This window comes from Rattus norvegicus, chromosome 11, assembly GCF_036323735.1.
Source record: "Rattus norvegicus strain BN/NHsdMcwi chromosome 11, GRCr8, whole genome shotgun sequence".
NCBI lineage: Eukaryota > Metazoa > Chordata > Mammalia > Rodentia > Muridae > Rattus > Rattus norvegicus.
The window spans coordinates 89,202,101-89,222,811 of record NC_086029.1 but is presented as its reverse complement, the minus strand read 5'-3'; the positions used below and the strand labels follow the sequence as shown (position 1 = coordinate 89,222,811).

At 44.5% G+C, this 20,711-nt stretch overlaps 1 long non-coding RNA gene across 4 annotated transcripts; it reads left to right on the top strand.

Moving 5' to 3' along the window:
• Positions 1-4,010: 4,010 nt before the first annotated feature.
• LOC102554451 (uncharacterized) lies at positions 4,011-18,631 on the top strand. Of its 4 annotated transcripts, XR_595126.4 has the most exons (5): positions 4,030-4,125; positions 9,173-9,368; positions 10,241-10,365; positions 17,775-17,964; positions 18,259-18,631. It is a non-coding gene; the product is annotated as an uncharacterized LOC102554451 (long non-coding RNA). The 4 variants fall into 4 exon arrangements; XR_005491434.2 differs by lacking the exon at positions 9,173-9,368 and having other exon boundaries at positions 4,019-4,125; XR_005491435.2 differs by lacking the exons at positions 9,173-9,368; positions 10,241-10,365 and having other exon boundaries at positions 4,011-4,125.
• The last annotated feature ends 2,080 nt before the right edge of the window (positions 18,632-20,711 follow it).

Genomic DNA, 20,711 nt, shown 5'->3' with positions numbered 1-20,711 from the left:
CTACTGCCAAGGTCCTGCTGAAGTCAGACCTGTTCATATGCTTGAAAATATCATAGGAGGTAGCCAACAATGTAACACTTCCAACACATTATCTCCCTGTGTTTTTATTCATAAAATCCCCAGATTTTTTTTACAGTGACAGATACTAATAAAATGTATTAGATTTTAAATATTTACTACTTTTATGTCTTTATTTTAAATTATTAAATAGTAATCATACAGAAAGGCTATAACAGATGTCATGTATTTATCATCAGGATGAGCAGATGCTCACAGTTTTCCTTATTTGCCTCAGATCTCCATTTTCCTTAAGGAAATCAAGCATATCACGCATAGTCCAAGCCCCCACTTTTTCTCTTCCTCATCTTTTCCTTTGTATCTCCCATCTACACATGAAACAACTCCCCTGAATATGATGACATCATCCCCGTGAATTTTTTTCCAACCTACTGCATTTTCAAGCAACTTCTTCATGGCTCTCATTAGCTTTGGTAATGAGAGGAGAATAAAGGACACATCCATCTATTCTGAAAGCCTAAATGTGTTGTAACCTTTTTGGTTTGCACTAAGCCTGTTTTTTCATGATTTACCTACCCCATGTTAGCCTAGCTGCAGTTCTGGTCTGACTGTGATAGAAGAACATTGGACTCTGCTTCCATGACTCAGCACATCAGCTGCCTACCTTGGGTATTTCCAATGCTAACTTGCATGCTCCCACCCCTGGCTGGGACAGCCTACCAGACTCGGGACTGGATCTGTGAATGGATAGAGTTGTTCTTGTTGGGTCTGAATTCTTTGATTCAGCGCTCCCACACCAAGGGACAGAGTCAAGAGAGAGTCAATCGCCACCTTGCCTGAGCTGGTCTGCTTGGGTTCTCCATGGTTGGAAGCCTTTGAGAGAAAGCACACAGAGACAGCTGAGACTGGAAAGGTGGGAGCAGACACACGTGATGACAATGATTGACAGCATCCAACATCCTTAAGTTACATAATCCAAACAGTGAGAGATAAAAGAGAATCCTACACATTGAAAATTTATTCATCAAAATCACATTCGAAGGTTTATATGGCTCTTACAAGTGGTATGCTAAGTACTTTGTTTATTTCATTTCTCTTTTTGGAGTCCAGGCTGGCCTCGAATTTGGTATGAAGTAAAAGGTGGCCTCAAATTCCTAATCCTCCTGCCTCTACCTCCCAAATGCTGAGACCAAAGACCTGCCCAACCATGCCTTGCTTTTTTATTTAAAAAAAAAATATATATATATATAATCTTATATCTTGTAGATGAGAAGCAGGCACACAGAAGCAGTGTGCTGTAAGGAAGATTATGGAGATCAGAGGGGCTAGTTTCTCATACCTCCAGGGCCTTCGTGAAGTAACTACTCCACAACGGTGGCTGCTGCTGTTACGGAAGACCTGTGCTCCTGCTAACTATAAGAAGCATACAGACAGTAGAACTGTGTATAAGTCTGGGCCTGCAAAAACTCCCCTTTTTACAGCAAAACGAGCTCCCCTTCAAAGTGGCATGCTATATGGAAAGAGAAGTAGCCTGGAGTTCAGGGTCTCAGGTCCTCTTCTTAATCTCTTCTTAACCTCCCCCTTCCTTCTTCTTTCTTCTTCTATCAAAGAAATACAGAATCCAGAAACAAGTTTATTAAAACATGGAGGGATGGAGGGTCACGAAAATGATTTTATTTCTGCTTCAAGTTCCACATTCTATTTTTTTCCATCATGCTTTCTGGCTTGGCTTTGCTGATTTGACAGGGTAGACATACACACAGAGGAGTGTGAATGAGAGGTTTTGAATGGCTTTACAATACCCACCCCTTTAAAGTCAGTTTTAAAATCTGTCCAGGGCTACAATTTTCTGGACCACTTCAATTGTCCTTTAAACCTTGGGATCTGGGAAGTTCTCATTTCCTTGAGTCACCGTGGTATGCCCAGGAGTACATACATGAGGGGAGACCCCCATGTCCACAGTTTATGGAGCTGTGAAGGGTGCCACCTGACAGTGCACATCAACCTTGAATATTAAGGTGCTGTGGAGGAGTCAGCAACCCAGGGTAGGCCTCCCATATCAGCTCTGGTCAGAGAAGCCCTCCTTTACTCCACATTCATCATAGGCATCTGTTCAGCTGGCCCAGGGGGCTGCCCTCAGAATATTGCCTTCCTTAGTGGGGCCCATGGAGTCTGCCTGGCTCCCTGCAACTTGGAACTCCTGGTTTCCACTCTTTAGTCTCTTGTCTTGACTCTTGTCCCATCTCTGAACACTGGTAATCCTGAAGTCTGGTGAGCATACCCTTCCCATCCTGAGGTTTGTCACCGCTAAGTGTCCAGATCTTGGTAATTCCTTTACGATGTGCTGTGTCCTTTTCACCATGACTGCACATATTCCTGAACCATTGTCCCACCTTCAGGCATCTGCTTGGGTTTCTTGGTGCTTTGTGACACTTGGTATTTTGTGCTAGGCAAAGCAAGCCACACTTTCCCCTGGTGTTAGATGTTTGTGCGTTCGTATCAGGTCTTTACTTACTAATCTTTCCCTGGAAGGCACGAACATTATTGACCTCCATTCATCAAGTTTGATCACGAGTGGTTAATATGTAATGTTTACCAAATCAGTGCACAGAGTTACTAATGCCGGTTGTGAGCTGTCTTAGAGAGCGTCACAAGTGGTTCCGTGTATAGTATTCAAATTTAATCTTGGGAGAATTCCATTCTAAAAATGAGGAAAGCATACGGTGGCTATTTAGTGTGTGCGCACCCTTGGATAGGCATTATTCTAGGAAATCCCTAAATATGCTCAGTCTTCATTCCACCGAGCACTTTTCTGTGTGCCAGGCATATCTTTGAGTCCTTTACATTTAAACTCATTTTACCCGCACAATTATGAAGCATGCACTATTGTTACCCTCTTGTATTTGATGAAATTAAAATTTATGGAACTTAAAAAAATGTATCCAAGGCAAAAAATAGAATTGAGATTCCCAATTAGGTAGTCTGATTAAAGAGCCTTCCATTCCGTTCTGGGCACTGTGCTCCTGCCTCAGTCAGCCCCGCAGCACCGTCTCTATAAGCTGTGGTTATGTCCATTTTTACAGAGGACAAAGCAGACATCCACACAGATTAAATACCTGCACTGCAGTCTGGAGCCAAGCTGGGCTGGTGAGTGAATGCTCATGCTCTGAACATTCATTTGTTTTAGGAGACTTCTGACAACAATTTCCCCCCTTAGGTACATATGATAGTGCACAGCCACGAGGGCTTTACTATGCTTGAAGGGTTGGACTGAACACAGTGTCTGCTAAGTAGGGTGGATAATTAGAAACCCTAAGATTCAGAACTTCCTTTCAAGAGGCAAGGGAAAAGCTATTAAAGTAATCTCTACCCGTATCTGTTTCTTCCAGCATGGTCTTCAATGCTGGTTCTTTACCCATTGGCCTAGATAGAGACCCTGGAATGGGGAAGATTTTCCAGTTCAAAACGGTCAGCAAAGGTGGGGTGAAACTTGTAGGTCTAGGTGATGAGATGGGCAGGCTTTCTCTTTAGAGCCAGATGCACTGGCTGGCTTTAGAGACGTTGGTTTAGAGAAAACAACAGCTCTCAAAGCAGGGACAAAACCAGGATGGTGATGTGGGGGCCAGAGAGCAAACAATCAGCGGGCTTACAGCAGGCTTTCTCTGGGACTGAGTGGGCTTGTGGTTTGACCTAAGAAAAAAGTGTGCTGACCTCAACTCAGGATCCAGACAGCCCCCGCTTTGGATTCTCTCCATACACACTCATCATCAGATGACCATGAGCCAGTCATTTCCTCCCTCCGAGACTCCGTTTCTTCAAGGAGTCCATCAAATGGGCGCAAGACCCCATTGTGCGTATGCAGACTGTAGGTCATGAAGAGTATTGGCTAGCTGAGTGTAAACTGGAGGTAGGTGGAAGATGCTGACAGGAAAGAAAGCTTTGCCCCCACTGGAGTTCCTCATATGACATTGTGCTGACAGAGCCATATCAGATTGACTCATACAGAACACACGGGGAAATGGGCAGTTTGCGGCATGGCCAGCTCCTAGGCCTGGAACTGGCTTCAGCTGGTTTACTGGTGGGGCGCAGGGATGGGAAGTGCAACAGGTAGGTGCCACACTTAGGGAGGAGGGGTTTTCTTGAAGGAGGGGTGTTCTTCTGTGCTAGAGGTTCAGGGTGATCTGGAGGCCTCAAGCTCCACTCTGGGCAGGCAGAGGAAGGGGCTGACAGGACCCCAAGCTCCCGTTTAGCTTTACACTGACCTCCCGTTCTCACAGACACGTCTCAGAATCTGTCCCAGCCTCAGTTTCTCCAGCCGTAAACTGTAAAGACTCTACTTTTCAACATTTTGAGAAGGCCTATTACCCTCTCTCACCCATTGGTCGAGATTACTAAAGAGTGGTGAAGTGGCTCCAGTAGTCCCTTGGTTTCTGTTCTGAGCTCAAGTTCTTTTAAGCCAGTTCTGGAATCCTTTGGATGGTGGAGCGTAAAAGAATTCCTGTTTGTCAGTAAGTGAGCGTACGTGACAGAGGGCTTTTAAATGAATCACTTTGTATCTAGCAGGGTCCCACCTGCTCCTCAGACTCCGAAGGCAGTGCGAGCAACAAGATCATTCAAAAGCGCCGCTTTCCATTCAGGTCTATAATTAGCTAGCAGGCTGCTCACCCCTGGAGCTGCCGGGGTGGGCGTGGGGCAGCCTGGGGGCGGAGCCGAACCCTCAGGCCCGCCCCTTGGATGCCTGCTCCTGCTGTCCCGCCCGGTCTTCTTTGCTCCTCACCCCCATCTGCGTCCTGGAACGTGCCGGGCTCTGCCAGGCAGGATTCCTGGAGGACAGGGCCTGTCTACCCTCTTTTCGGGTTCCCTCCGCATCTAAGAAGCCCCCTTGAGGGATGCGACTCCCCTGGAGCAGCTGCATTTAGAGTGGCATCCCCTTCCCCGCCAGCCCGCTTCTGCGTCCCGCCCTCCGGGCTACCGCCCGCTTACCCCGCCCAGCTCTCTGGGCCCCACCCAGCCACCTCTCCCTCTTTGTCGCATTACATAGTAATCTGAGATGCATTGGATGGGCTCCAGGGAACAGAATGTACTTGGCAGAGGCGCGGGGCTTGATGTCTGCAAAATGTCGGAAACTCAGCCAAGAGCTGCTAACTGGGTCATTAACCTCCAAAAGCGAAGCGAGGGCTGTAGGCCCTCTCTGCCTCCCTTCATCTCGCCAATAAAAGTGCCTCAGTGTGAAGGGAAGAAAAAGCCCAAGGTTGGCTGCTTTGATTTCTAGGCACTGAAGGCAGACCAGTCTCCTCCCCCTGCCCGCGCCCCAGCTCCTCCCGGCTGCCTCTCTGCTTGGAACCCAGAGTTTACAAGTGGCCTTTCAAAGGCCCAGCAGTCCAGCAGGGCCAAGTCTGTGAAGATGTTACCCGCCGTCCTTCCCTACCGCACAGCCTTAGACCCATTTTATCCCCTGGGTTGCAAGGAAATAATAAGGGACGGGTAAGGTTGGAGGTGGGGCGAAAAAGAAAGTTCTAGTTTAGTCCTTGGGCACTCTTCTGCTCCTCCCCTTTCTGCCTGCTACTCCTCCTTCTTCTACCCTTCCCCTCCTTCCAGAGAGCAGGCTGGAAGGCTTGTTGTGCTCCACATAGAGCCTGGCTGAAGGGAGCTCCTCTCAGCCGCCAATCCTTTCTCTGTTCTGAACTGTGCACCCTTCCCAAACTACCTCACCAGTAGGTCTAAAGGACCAAAGGAGAATGTCCTTCTTTGATTCTGTGACCTTCAGGCCTCTGCAAGCCCCAAAGTCCAAAGGAACTCTGGACTTATGTACAAGTCCTGGAAAGCAAGCAGAGAAAGCGTCTCACAAAGGCGAAGGATCAAAATGGGAGACCCACTAAACACCACCTTCAGTGTTCTGGCCAGATTGGACTGCCAAAATGGTGCTCCCTGTGAATGTCCAAACCCCTTTCTCAGGTGGCTAGAGTGAGAGAGTGCTTGGTAGTGAAACTGGAAGTGGTGTCTTCCTCAAGTCCTTGAGTGACAGAGAAGACTACTTACCTGTCAGAGACTAACCGTGGCTGGTCACAAAGCAAACCCAGGGGAGATTTGACTTGGTGAACCATACTTACAAACAGAAGTCAGCTTGTCTACTGCAGTGTTTGGTCCAACCATGCTCAGGGCACCCTTGTTATTCTTGCCTCAGTCTACGGCAGCCCTATGGGATTGACTGCCTTTCCCTGAGCATCCCACAGAGGCTAATTTTGGGCTTGATGACCTCTGCCTCACTTCCTACTGCTATGCATTCAACTCCTCTGTGGCCATGAAATCTCAGCTTGGGTGCCCACACCTCTCTCATGCTGCTGCCTTCTTTCAGTTTTTCAGAGAGACTCATAACATCTCCAGATAGCCAGCCCCTTTGCGCCTGTGCTAACTCTCTTACATGGGAGTTGCTGCTCCATGGGTAGAGATCATTCCTTGTCAATATCAACACCAATGGCAAAAGCCATCCAGCACCTGTCCTTCCTGATTTACCTTCTTTGTTTAGGCCTTTTATAAACACACACACACAGACACACAGACACACAGACACACAGACACAGACACACACACACACACACACACACACACACACACACACGGTTTCTCTGTGTAGTCTTGGTTGCTCTGGAACTTGCTCTGTAGACCAGGCTGGCTTCTGACTCAGGGATCTGCCTGCTTCTGCCACCTGAGTGATGGTTTAAAAGGTGTGTGGCACCACAGCCTGGAATCACGAAAAGCTTCCTCTGTCACCCTAAAATGTCTGACTTGGGTCGCATATTATGTAGTCTCCTTACTGAGGGCCTTTATGTGAGTGTCTGGCTTGGAAAAGTGGTAGTTGCCTTGAGGGATGTCCTGGGGCTGGCCAACCTTACTGGTCTCACAAGTCTTCTGGGGGTGGGGGTGGGGCTTCCTTTATCCTCCTCTTCCTCCCTCCCTCGGGGCAGCCTGCAGGAAGAGCCTCAATCACTTTCCTTTTGGCAAGTTTTCCCAGGATTTCTTCACAGTCCAACTCCACAAAAGTAGTTCACCACAGCCCTTCTTACACTTCTCAGACCTACACAGGAAAACTGTCACTAGGTGTTAAAAAATATGTCTTAGACACCAGAGAAGAGCACCACCTGTTTAGGGACAAGTCCCCCCTTCCAACTTCAGCTGGACTTTGGCAAATATTGGCCTTGCCCAATATTTTTCAGAATTCTCATTACAGGATGCCCAAGAACCTCCCATTTTGGGGAGCTCAGAGCTCCTAGTAAAATATGTGAACATTTCAGGTTCTTTTCAGAATTTAGAAAAGACCACATCCCTTGCTGTTTGCATCACAATAAACAACTTAATCAGAATCGAACTGGTGCAAGAAGCACGAAGCTGCAGAAGATATTAAAAGGTTGGAAAGAACAGTAGGCCCGGCCTTGCTAATGCCAACCCCCGTCCGGTGTTAGGGTGCCTGGGCCATCTCAACTGACTCACTGCTTGCTGGAGATGAATCATACTCCCTTTCTGTGTGTAAGGTCTCACTTCCTTCACCCCCTCTCCAATAAAACGGGCATGTTTATTATTCCTACCACGCGGGAGGGATGGGGAGTTTTAAGAGTCCTTAATAATTACACAAAAATATTATTAAAGTAAAAATTAGCTGCAAATATGTTTTTTACTTTCTGGTGAGGCACAGAGATGGGGGAGGTGTGGGTGGTTCCCTTAGGATGTTTCCATGGCTTCTGGATGCCTGGTTCACTGACAACAGCACCCTAGGAACTGGAAATGGGTATGGGCGTCAGCCTTCTTGAAGTGTTGGGAGTGTATGTCTGCTTGAGTCAGGGCAAGGATCTGAGGAGATAAGAAGCCCGAATTCAAGAAGACAGTGGTCAGAGTGTAGAGGACTTCAGTGCTAGGTCGGGCCAGGAAGCTATTTCTGAGGGCTATGAGATGTCAACACTTGCATTGAACTGGGCTGTGGCAGTTCAGTGAGCTCTTGGCTGTTGGGTGGAGGGCAGCAATCGACTGCAGCAACTTTGATCCAACAGAGCTTCGCTTTCCCTCTCTTTGAATATGAGGGATAGTTCCCTGGCAGATCTACCATGCTATAATTATGCAGTGGAGACCAGAGGGAAACAACGTATGTGTGCACTCCCACATGCGCGCGCGTGTGTGTGTGTGTGTGTGTGTGTGTGTGTGTGGTGTTCATGAGTGTTTGGACAGAGAGGTGGGAAGGAGGTAACTGACTTGTTAGGCACAAAACCAACTCCAGAACCTTGTTCTCTGGGAAGGAAGCCTCACCCAGCTCAACATCTTAGCCAGGTCTAGTTGAAAAAACAGTCCCTGGGTATCTGGAGCACAAAGATCTTTATCTAATTCACAGAGTAGTACATCTGCACCCCAGGGCCGGGTCATTGACCTCTGTCTAGACTTGTCTGCCATCGACTTCCTACTCCATCTGAGACACTTGCATTTGACAAGACAGCCATGCCTCCTTTCTAACCAGTCCTTCCCTAGCTTCATATCCTGCATTGAAGTCCTAGGAAGCCTTAGAGTTGTGTGTGGCTTGGAACTTAGAACTGAGCCTTGGAAGTCCAGTTTGGTATACGTTAAGGTTTGCTGTCAAGTCCGATGTAGGAAGTTATTGTAATGGTGTTATCAAAGTTACCTAAGGACCTTTAGGTAAAGATTTGTGTCCTGGAAATGTTCTCTTTGCCCTTGGGTTTGAGGACGTATACGTGTATACCTGCTTGATAGTTGGCATCAAAACGCTCTCGCTTTCGATACTGTTGTTTCAAGAAGGCTTACATACACACAAGCAAATGAGTGAGTAGAGGTTAGCTGGTGCAACATCAATGAGGCAAGTGAAGAATTCTGTGAGTTTAAGGCTGTTGAACTGACGGAAACCACCCTAAGTCCTCAGTGGAAAGAGAAGACCCATCGATTCCTATTTCACAGCTCGATGGTGGATACCAACTTCCACTGAAATCATTAACTCATTTTTCCCTGTATTTGATAGGCTGTTTTGGCGAGAAGTAGCTCACGAAACCAAGGTCAAGCAGGAAAGCTTACCTAAACAGTTCCCTTTAGGTCATGGGGATGGTGAGTGACGAGGTGACAGGTGACAGAGTGGGAGGTACATTTTTAGCCTATGTTCCAGGTCATCCTACTGATTGCTGTATGACCTTGAGATCTGCAGCCGACGTGTACTGAACCCTTATGGGTAGGAGTCAAGTTCTGAAGTGTCTCCTGGTCCCTGCATTCTGCTCTTAGAAATGTCAACACTACTGCCAACTGACTGTTGACGTTCAGTCCTTCTATCTTGGAGACTACAAACAAGCTAAGAAATGCTGCTGGTAAGGACCAAAGTGTGAGAAGACATCGAAGTGGGATGTGTTGAAGTCATGGATGAAAGCCATCATCCCTCAAGTTCATGCTTAGTCACATAATAACAATGTCTGGCCACACCCACTCTTCACTATATGGATTGCTTAAGGACATTTTGGATTTCAATTCCAATATGTTAGTCTCAAAACGCAGAACATGAAATGAGAATTATATCTCATGAATTCTACAGTTCAGCTCCCTTAGACAAGGACAATGGGACTTTAGAAAGCTTAGCTGTGGGATCTGACCAAAGAAACAGAGGCAGGAAATTTTAGTACCAGGGGCACATCCCAGATGTCCACTGCTCCCCGGTGTTTATTTTGATTTATAAGCTACGAACTGGAGCTTGGTCTCTAGGTTCCAATGGATAACTTCTGCTACCTTAAAGATGAACAAGGTTGTTTTTGGGCTCTGACATTTTTGTGGATCTGTACTGTCTATTTCTGGTCCAGTGTTGATTTTGTGTTGTTGTTTGTCCATAATAACTGCTGCTGCCTTTAAGATAAAAAAAATTGTTCTCTTGTGCCTGACAAGATAGAGAGAGATAGACACGATCAGGTTGAGCGGATTGGCTGTCCCTGACACATACCCCTGCCTTGGTTGATATTTTCTTCATATTTGCCACTTAGTGGCTTTACTGCACAGCTATCTTGGCGTACTTCTGAGTCTATGGCTTTTTATTTTAAACAATTAGTTCTCCCACCCCCCTCAGACTGAATGTAACTCGTCTGCATAGAATTTTGTGAAAATGAGCAGAAAAATTAAGGCAATTCAAGGAGGACCAATAAGCTCTCCTTTAAGTCACCATGAAACCCAGATAACACTCTCCTTGTCCTCCCAGAGATTTTCATGGCCGTACCCAAATCTGCTCCAAGAGCGCCCTCTGCTGGATGACATCAGGACCCCGACCTCCTCAGCCATCTTGGAAGTAGAGCCAACTGGAGTTCTGGGAGGATAAAAAGGAAGGTTGGAGGGAAAGGGGGTTGAGTGCTTTGAGTGGGGAAGGGAAGATATTTGAAGGGAGGGAGAGAGGGGAAAGGAGAGATGGGGGAGGGGAGATTACCACACTGGGAAACGCGGAGCCTCTATTTAAACACCATCCTAAAATAAGATGTATGAAATCCATGAGGTCCTTATGCCTCTCCATTTCTATTTCGGTGTGTTAACTTAATGCTAAAAGATCATCACAAGGTTTAAAAGAAAACAAGCAGATGCAGAGACCCATAGCCAAGCATCGATCAGAGCTGGGGGTGACTTGTGGAAGAATGGGGAGGGTAGAATTGAACGAGCTGGAGGGGGCAAGCAAACCACAAAGAGACCTACAGAGGCAACTCTTCTGGTACCATGGGGGTTCTCAGGGCCTGGACCCCCTACTAGGGAGCATGCAGGAGCTGGCTTGGATCCCCTACAAGTGTGCAGCTTGGTCTTCATGAGTGTCCCCTAACAAAATGAGCTGGGCCTGTGTCCATCTCTCTTCCCTGCCATTGAATCCCCTTCTGCCTACCTGGACTCCCTGGTTGGAACTCGGTGGGAAAGGATACGTTTAGTTCTGCTGGGTCTAGATGTCCCAAGGTGGGGTGGTAACTAAGGCAGGCTCCCCTTTGGGGGCAATGGGGAAAGGGATTTGTAAAGGTGGGACAGGGAGGAAAGGAGGGAGCAGGGCTGTGATCGCGATGTAAAATTTAAAAAAAAAGAAAAGAGGGGTTGGGGATTTAGCTCAGTGGTAGAGCGCTTGCCTAGCAAGCACAAGGCCCTGGGTTCGGTCCCCAGCTCCGAAAAAAAAAGAAAAGAAAAAAAAAAGAAGAGTCAAAGGAGAGGATAAATTAAGAATCTCATTGGTATTGATGCTTCCTTGATGGATTACAAATGATAATTTCATAAATAGCTCAAGTTCTATGTTCAGATTTTATTATTCTATCAGGTAAACTCTCTGTCAGCTACTCATTGCCTACCACGCAGGACTGAACATTTTTGGAATTCAAGGCATATTTGTAAGTTCGGTGACTCATTACTGTGCTTGCATTTCATTTAGTATATTTAATTAGCATATGTATTCCAAAGAAGACCATACTTTTTAGAAGAAGAAAATACATTAGGGAGCTTTAAAAGTATATTTGAATATCTAAGTCATGTTTTCAATTAAATAATCTCTCTCTCTCTCTCTCTCTCTCTCTCTCTCTCTGTGTGTGTGTGTGTGTGTGTGTGTGTGTGTGTGTGTGTGTGTGATTTTGAATAAGAAGGCCTCCATAAATAGTCATTTGAAGATGGAATTCTGTCTTTAACACTGATGTTAGTGTGAACTTATTCTTTGGGAGGAGTTTGTTTGCTACAAAAGTATGGAATTGTGGGGTTGATAATTTTTGAAGTACCAAGAGAGGTAGTAGCTAGGAACGTTCTTCCGGGGTGAGCATGGGGCTAACCTGACTGTTAGAGTTATGACCTAAAGACAGAATAGTAACATTTTATGAAACCTTAGGGAAGGCTCTGTCATCTCATTGCCCAAGTAGTAAAATGAAGCCTGGAGAGAACAGCGTCCCAAAGGCTCATGATCAGACATTGGTGGAGCCACAACTGGGATCTGAATCATCCAAAGCTCTTAGCACCATCTAAACAGACCTTTCGTGAACTGCTTTTTCCATCATGGCATGAAAGGGAATTACAGGAACAATGCTAAGATGTCGATGTGATTCCTCCAAACCTCATGTTGAAATAATTCTCAAAGTCACTTTCATTGTATTTGCAAGTGGTGCTGATGTGACTTAATGTAGTCCTCAGGGTGGAGATGGCGATTGCAGTGGTGGCTTCATAAGTAGAGGGAGAGAGATTTCAGCTTGGCTGTCTTTCTTTGTCACATCATGAGATGTGCAGTGCCACCTTGGGAACCCCATGAGTAAGAGGGCCCTCGGCACACATGGGCCTTTGACCTTTTGCACTTCTCCACTTCCAGACTATGAGAGGTACATTTATTTTCTTTCCAAGTAACCCAGTCAGTGAGATTGGTTAAAGGATGGGAAACAGACCGGTAGCAAGAGACTGCAGAGCACCACTGGAAACTGCTTCTGACACTGTCATAAAGAATAGAAGAAATTCCTATCTAAGCCTCTGCCCCAGCTCATTGTATCCTTAAGAGACCTAGAAATAGACCACTTAGATCCTTCCCTACGCTGACCTCCACTCTGTTTACACAGGGGCTGGCCAGATGTTAGAGAAAGAAAGCAAACACTTGCAGCTGTTATCAGGACAAGGGTGGAGCACACGAGGTTCCCAAGTTTTCAGCCAACACATCAGAACACATTTAATTTTTACTGCTTTCGGGTTAACTGCCTTCCTCATCCTTAACGCTTAACACTTAGCATTGAAACTTGTGTTGAGAGATTCCAAGGGGTTCTTAAGGTAACTTTAGCCCATGACCAAGGCAAGTTGTTCTCTGTACCCTTGGAGGAAATCTCTCTTCATCTCCAATTCTCATTCTTTTGAGAATGATGGTTCTTTGTAGTAAGTAGAGTCTAGAAGTAGGCAAGAGTCAGTGTTCTGTGGTGAGCGTACAGGCTTTGGAATTATGTAATGTCTAGTTTGGATCCCATCCTAGCCATTCACTGACCATGTGATTTTGGGTTACACAGGCAGGCGTCTTATTACATTGCTTATTTATTGAATTAAACTCCTGTCTTGCAGCTGTAGGAATGGAGTACTAGTTCCATTCTTGTGCAGAGGGCATGGCTAATGGTTAACCATTTCCATAGGAATGGTAGGAGATAGATTGAAATGGTGTTCAAGGGAATGGACACAGAAAATTAGGAAATCTTTGTTTCTTATAAATCTGCGGAAGCAGAACAGTTCATGACAAATATTAACTGTGGCGCTGCTTGCCAGGATAGAAGACCCTTCTTTTCTCACAGCTTACACAGGCCTTGAATGCTTTTCTTTAAAGGAAAGGGATGCAAAAAGTCTGACCTCTAGTGGTCTCTGCCTTTGTGTTGGACTGAAGGGGAAAAGGCCAAGAATATAAGAACAATCTAGACTTCATTCACACACCGGTCGCACACTGGGAACCAAGGTTACAAGTCTCCTAGTTAAATTAACTAGTGGTTGTGTTTTCATTGTTTTGTAACCTCAGCTGGCTTGGAACTTACTCTCTAGCTAAGGATGACCTTGGATTCCTGATCTTCCTGCTTCAGCCACCCAGGTTCTGAGGTGACAGGCACGGGCCACAAGCTGTCTCATTTTTCTAAGAATTTGGGACAAGTTGTTAGATGTGTTTCTCCAGCACTCGTGAGTTTGCAGTAAAGCTTAAGATGTGACACAGGAGTTTTGCAGTTGCTCTGAGTTCCAAATCTCATCATCTTTTAGCATCCTTCACATGGTGTCAGCTGCTTGTTGATATAGGGAGAGCAGGTAACCACTGGGAGTATTTCACAGGAAGAGTTTTCTTAATGTTGAGAGTCAGACATCAAAGCGATAGCCAAGACTGCTTTGCTCAATGCCTCCTGAGGCTTGACCCCTCGAGACTTTGATCTCTTTCTTTTTTCTCCCAGTAGGTCTGTGTTAACAGGCATTTCACACAGACCCCTGTCCTCTTGACACCATGTAAACTTTGCCTCAGAGCCAGGGCTTTGAAGCCCTCAATTAAGGTTTGTTCATTTTAGCAAACCAGTCATGTTCACTCAAAACCTTAAGGATTCAGCAGTGCAGGAGCAAACGAGGTCATTACCAACATTATCCTTTCTTTTTCTTTTTCCTTTTTTTTTTAAACTTTGTTCTTCAATTAGCTTACACAGGATTCAACTTCGTCATGACGTCTTCAAACAAAATTTGTTTTGTTGACCCCGTTTCTATTTTCTTCTCCCTCATTTCTCTTGGCCCTCCTGTGTACCCTCCCTCCAACTACCTCCATTTCCCTTCCACTTTAATGTTATTTGTGCCCTCCCTCTTCTTCAATACCTTTCTCCCCTGTCATGGCCTTCTGTGTAGTTCTATAGTCATGCATTTCCAGTCATGCGAGCACAGGTAAGCATTATAAGCTCGGCTGCACATATATGCACATTGTCCTCTCTTGGATCTGAGTTCCGCTTGCTTCACAATACTTTCCAATTTCATCCATTACCTGCAAATGTCATGATTTCATTTTCTCTGACAGCCAAATACCATTCCATTGCTGATATGATTCACAGATTCTATTCATCTGCTTCCTTGTGGTTGTGCATAGAGGAGGAATACACATAGAGTGAAGGGAGTCCCTGTGGCAGGGTATGCAGTCCTTTAAGTTATATGTCAATGAGTCATACAGATAGAGCATATGGTAATTGCCTTTCTAATTACTTGAGAACCCCCACGTTGATTTCCATATGAGCAGTACAAAGTTATACTCCTAGCAGCAGGGATAAGGTTCCTCTTTCCCTCCATCCTTGGCAATGTTTGTTGTTTATTTGGTTTTTGATTTTAGCTATTCTAACTCATGGGAAATGGAATCTCAAAGTGGTTTGAATTTGCACTGCCTGGTGACTAAAGATGTGGAACTCTTTTTAAAACATGTACTGTCCATTAGTATTTCTCCTTATGAGAACTGGCTATTCATTTTATAAGCTCAATTTTTGATTAGGGGGAGGTTTTGTTGTTTAATTTTGCAGGTTTCCCCTATATTCTAGGTATCAACCCTTTTATTCTGGTATGGTTAGCAAATACCGGAATACCAAGGTCTTTAGCTTTTATATAGTCACATTTGTTGAGTCTTAGAGCTATTTCTCGTGCTACTGGAGTTCTGTTAAGAAAGTTCTAGCCCTTATGTATAACTCGACGTAAACTCCTTATGTGCTTTTGGGGTTCAGCATTTCAGGTTTTATAGTCAGGCTTCTAGGCCACTTTAACTGATTTGTGCAAAATGAAAGATATGGGTCTCATTTCATCCTTCTGCATGGGGAATAGGTTATCTTTCTTCCTTGCATGTATTTTTGGCATCTTTTTGAGAAACCTAGGTTGTCACTAGATGTAGCAGTGCATGCCTTTAATCCGAGCACTGAAGTGGAGGAGACAGGGGAATCTCTGACTTCAAGGCTAGCCCAGGACAACCAGGGCTGTGCTGAGAGACTCTATCTTAAACAAAACAAAACAAAGCAAAGCAAGACCAAAAACAACCTCTATCATAGCTGGGCCAGTTTCTCCCTGGGTTCTCTACTGTTACCCTGGTGTACATCCCTGCTTTTGTGCCAGTATCGTGCTGTCTCTGTCACGGTATTCACATGCTCCTTTTCATGTCTTCTTGGTCATGTGTGCTGTAGAAACAACAGAGCTGTACTATGCTCATAGCAGCAGCATCCTCAACAACAACCACACTAAACACTCACTAGGCATCAATAACAGGGCCATCATTTTATGTGATATTTTGGCCAAGGATTTGGTGGTTACTACTGATTGTTTTTGCAGTTGTGAAAATTATAATTATGGATTGTGGCAATAAGGAAAGATAATCACTATAATATATTGAGTGTAGGAAGCAAGTTATGAAACAGAGTGTATGTCACGAGAACAGAACGAACGAGCACATGAAATTGATGCGGTGGACTTTTGACTTCTACCAACATTGCATTGATGTAATTATGGTAAAGCCTCGAACAAGGACTTGTTCGTTATCTTTGGAATACTTTGAAAGGTTTAGGAGCTGTCTTTATGCTGCCTAGATCCACCTAACCCCCCCTCAAGAACAGTGAAACTCATTAAGAGTACACCACCTGTGAGCTCAGACAGATGTGCCATGGAGGTCATCAAGATGTACAATATGACTTCAAATAAACCATAAGTCTCCTGCCAAAAGGACGATGGAAGAAACCATGCCTTCTGAGAGATAAATGCAGTGCAGGACACAAAACATGTGCTCAGTAATGTTAGCTGCTACTGTTTGAATGAGCTTGAATCTGGCCTAGAATTCAGGCCTTGTGACTTCCCCACAGAGGCAAGTTCTGTCCTACTCCATTACAGGTTGCTCCAGGCTTGTGTCCTTTTCTTTGGTGAGAACTGCATAAGAAAAGGCCAGTCCAATAGTACCAAAGACAACATTTAGCTAAGTCTCGCCGGCCAAATAGCCAACGGCGCATAGTGTTAACAAGACCACACAACAACACGGTCAGGTGTGTATTAAGAAAAGTGAAACTCAAACCCCAGCCCCCCACGTAAGCAAAGTGTTCCCACCTGAGTACATGTACTTCATTTGCTTTTGTGAGTCTCAGTTTCTTTTCCTCTTAAGTTTTCCTTTAGTATTGTGTTTGCATGTGTGTGTCCATGTGCATGTGTATGAATGTTTTTGCACACATATGTGTATAATACAGCACACCTGTAGAGCTCAGAGGACACGCTTAAGACTTAGTTCTCTCCTAATGTGACTTCCAAAGGTTGTCAGCCTTGGCAGCAAGTTTCTTGGGCCAATGAGCCTTCTTGTCAACCCCTCAGGCTCCTTATTAGATGAATATGGTAATTCTTTGTGATAAATCTTCGTGAAGGCATGACGGGAGTTGTTGCATACAGAAAGAACAACAATTCAAGATGACGATTCTGTATTTTAAAGTTATTTTCTTCCCAAGTCCATGGAGTCTGTTCCAGGTACCAGGTTTTCTATCTTCATGGCTGCCTTAACTTGCTTTACTCAGAGGGGGTACAGGTAGGCTGAGAAGTGCACCCCACAACATGGAGATGTCATCAAGGCTTCAATCATGACCATCTAGATACAGTCCACAAATGACCCTTCTTCTGTTACATTATAACTAGAAGTTCTTGGAGCAAAAGGCCCAATTCACTCTGATTGTATCCAATCCAATTCAGTTTAATTTATCTCAACTGAAGAACTATTTCCTGGAACATTTAGTTTGAGCCATCAGCTGTAACACTTGGTTCTGTAAGAGCTAACAGAGCAGGGCAGGAGCCAGAGAATCTATATAGTGATGAGAAACAGGAAGTCACAGGTAGAATTTTTTCTGGAACGTGGAATGGGGACATTAACTCCAAAGATAAGTTGAATCTAGGGTACTCTGTAAAATCTCTCTTGACTATTTATGGGATGAAATATTGTCTGTCCAGGAGCAGATGGGAAATCTTTGGGAATCTCAGGGCCCAGGTGAAGAGCTGACAGATATATTTTAGATCCCCAAGAAGTCAATGGGCCAAGGCTGGCCTGTTGGACTCAAATCTCTTCTCAACTAGTAGAGCCAACAGTCTTCAGCTGCCATTGTATACTAAGGTAAAGTCAGTGGCTTTGTCAGTGTTATTTCTGTAATTGTCAACATCTCCCCCTTGTTAGACACTTTAAAGAAGGCCTGAACATTGGTGTGAGATTATAGATCATAGAGAAAGACAGACCAGAGAGTCCAAAACTCGTTTATCTTGTTTAGGAATTTCTAGTGTCCTGTTCCCCAATGGAAAGCAGTATGAGGCGGCTTGGTGTGGAGAATCGTGCCCTTGCTTGTTCAGTAATCAGACTACATGGACTCTGGAAGTGCCTGATGGGCAAACTGTTCTCTTACACAACATCGTTGATGCTGCACCACTAAAAAGACTTGCATATTAAAACGCGAAGCATGTGTAAGTAGCACGTAATTAACTGCTGTCTATTTAACCAGACAGTTCTAGCAAGTTAATTTGATGTCTGTTATGAGACTTAATAATTGTCAGTGATTTTTTTTAAAAAACAATTTACTGGTATAATCATTAACTACTCCTAGATTATCTTGTCAAATTGATAATTAAATATCTCAAAAATGCATTACAGAGTCAGTATATTAATAGGAATGTAATTGAATAATGTTTGCTTATGTAATCTAGAGCTTATTACCTGTACACTTATTTATCTTTTCTACTCTTATTAAATCTTCCTAGGAGCTTCTTCAGAGTGAACAGAAAACCAAGAGTCAATATATATCTTATCAGATCCAAAGTAGCAACTTGACCAAGATGCTGTGAAATGAACATGAATTCTTCACATGCAGAGTTGAAGGAGAGTTTATTCCTATTTCCTATGGGATTACCGCTTGGAAAAAAATCTCTCTGCCATTTCCCATCGAATCCACCTCCACCCTCCCTCTTTTCTTCCCCCCTCTCCTTCCCCTCTGCCCTCTCTTTCTCCCACCTTCCTTCTCTCATTTCCTCCTCGTTCACACCTTCTCTTTTAATCAAGTATTTATCTGTCTGCTGCAGAAGACAATGAGGCCTGTATGCACGATTATTGTCTAATGCAGAGAAGGAAAATGAACCAGTCTCTTGTCTTTTATTGCACCAAATAGCTGAGATATAGCAACTTAAAAAGAGGAAAACATGGATTTTGTTTCACAGATTCAGAGTTTTAGTCCAGAGCCAGTAATCGGTTTCCTTTGGGGACTGTGACAGAATGTTATATTATGGTAGGAATACAGAGCTGAGAAACTGTTCACCTTCTGGTGGCTGGGAAGCAGAGAGCAAGTGTAGACTACCATCTCGCAAAATCTATCTTCATCCTCTAAGAAGAATTCCTCAGGAGGCCTCTTAAAGTTTGCACTATCTTGTAATAGTACTAAGTTGAGGACCAAACCTTTACTATATATGCTTTAGGGAGGACATTCTAAATCTAAATTATAGCAGAGAGTAAAAATCACTGGAATGCAACATGCTTCCTGTTACTCTAGAGGCATGCAGTAAAGACCTAAGGGAGCAACACAGAGGGAGGAACAAGTGATGAAACCCGTAGTCAGTAAACACACCAGCAAATACCAAGTAGGAGTTTGCAAGGGAGAACAATGGTAAGCATGGAATTCTGGGTCTAGAATATGCAGCAGCTCAGTCATCGAGCACCAGCTACTACTCAGGATAAGACAGCAAGGATGAAGTTTACACTACACAGTGGTGTACACCCAGCTGCGTATCTGAAAGCATACCTTGTAGGTGAGAGTTGGGATTAGTAGCTCGTACGATTACGGTGTCCAGGGGTTTGCCCTGATGCGCCTAAGTGCTATCTATTCAAATCTCAGAGGGGTTGGCCTTCCAGCCCCAGCCCCTCATCACATGACCACGGGTTGCAGGTTGTACTGGGTTTCTGCTGCGCTGACCCAGAAATAATATATCCAGATTTTGAGGTCAATTCATAAGATCACACCACATTTCAACCTGGGGATACCAAAAAAAAGGCACTAACAGCCCTTGGATGGAACTTAGAAAGGAACAGGCCTTAAATCAGTGGCTGAGTTTTCAAGGCTTTATACACAATCTAGCCATTTGTATTCTGCTTACTCTTTGTGACCACTGAGACATACGTGTCAGCTGTAATCATTTTTGTCCTTTCCCAAATGACAATTACAATGAAAGTCATTGCCCGCCTGGAGTTGCTCCTGACTAGATGGTTGGTGTACCTTCTGGTGAAGCAAAATAAAAAGAAGGCTAGCGGTTGAAGTGAAGAGGCACACGCTACTTACCTCAGCTCACCAGGATTGGGCATCACAGATTTTAAGCTAGCCTGAATGCATGGTAACTTCTGGCATAGCCTGGGTTACATAGAATGACCCTGCCCCAAAATGCCACCAATTTCAGGAGCAGTGCTTGTCTCATATGAACAAGGCCCTGGGTTCAATCCCCAGCATCATAAAACAAACAAACAAAAGAAAACAAAATCACATTTCAGCATTTAAAACCATATTGGCTATAGGTAGCAGGTGGAACAGTGCCAGAGTCTCTGAAAACTTTTCACAATGCCTGGACCCCAATCTCATAGACTAACACAGAATGTGTGGGTGTGGTTTTTCTTGCCCTTGAAAACAGTACTGCGTATTTCCAATTTCTGATACCCAGGGGCTGTCTGAACCAGGCATCCTTAAACAATATTAACTAGGACCAGCAGTGTTTGATAATTAAATTGCTATTTAATTATCAAAATCATCGCAGTAGATGCTTACATTATACAAAGGTAAAGGCAGTCTAATCCAATGCCTAAGTAAGGCTGAGGTTAAATTCTCTAAACTCAGAAGCAGAATGTATTAGAGATAAGCACAAGGCACCTGATTTTGGGGCGAGTGGGACTTTGTAGAACACAGGGTCTTCATGAGACTATCTCGAGTCATTTTGGAAGCATTTGGACATTTGGCTAGTAAATAAATCAGCTTATTAAGACTTTGGGCCACAATGTTAGGTGACATGCCATTAAGGTTAGACGTTAGTGAGGTCTTGGAATGAATCTAATCACCTGCCACGTGACCTTCTCTCTTAGTGGCTAAGTTTCCACATGTGAAATAAGTATAATATCCCTAGCCACTCATCTCAAATGTCTTTGGGCAGGACCAATAAGACAGTGGGTGAAAATATCTTGA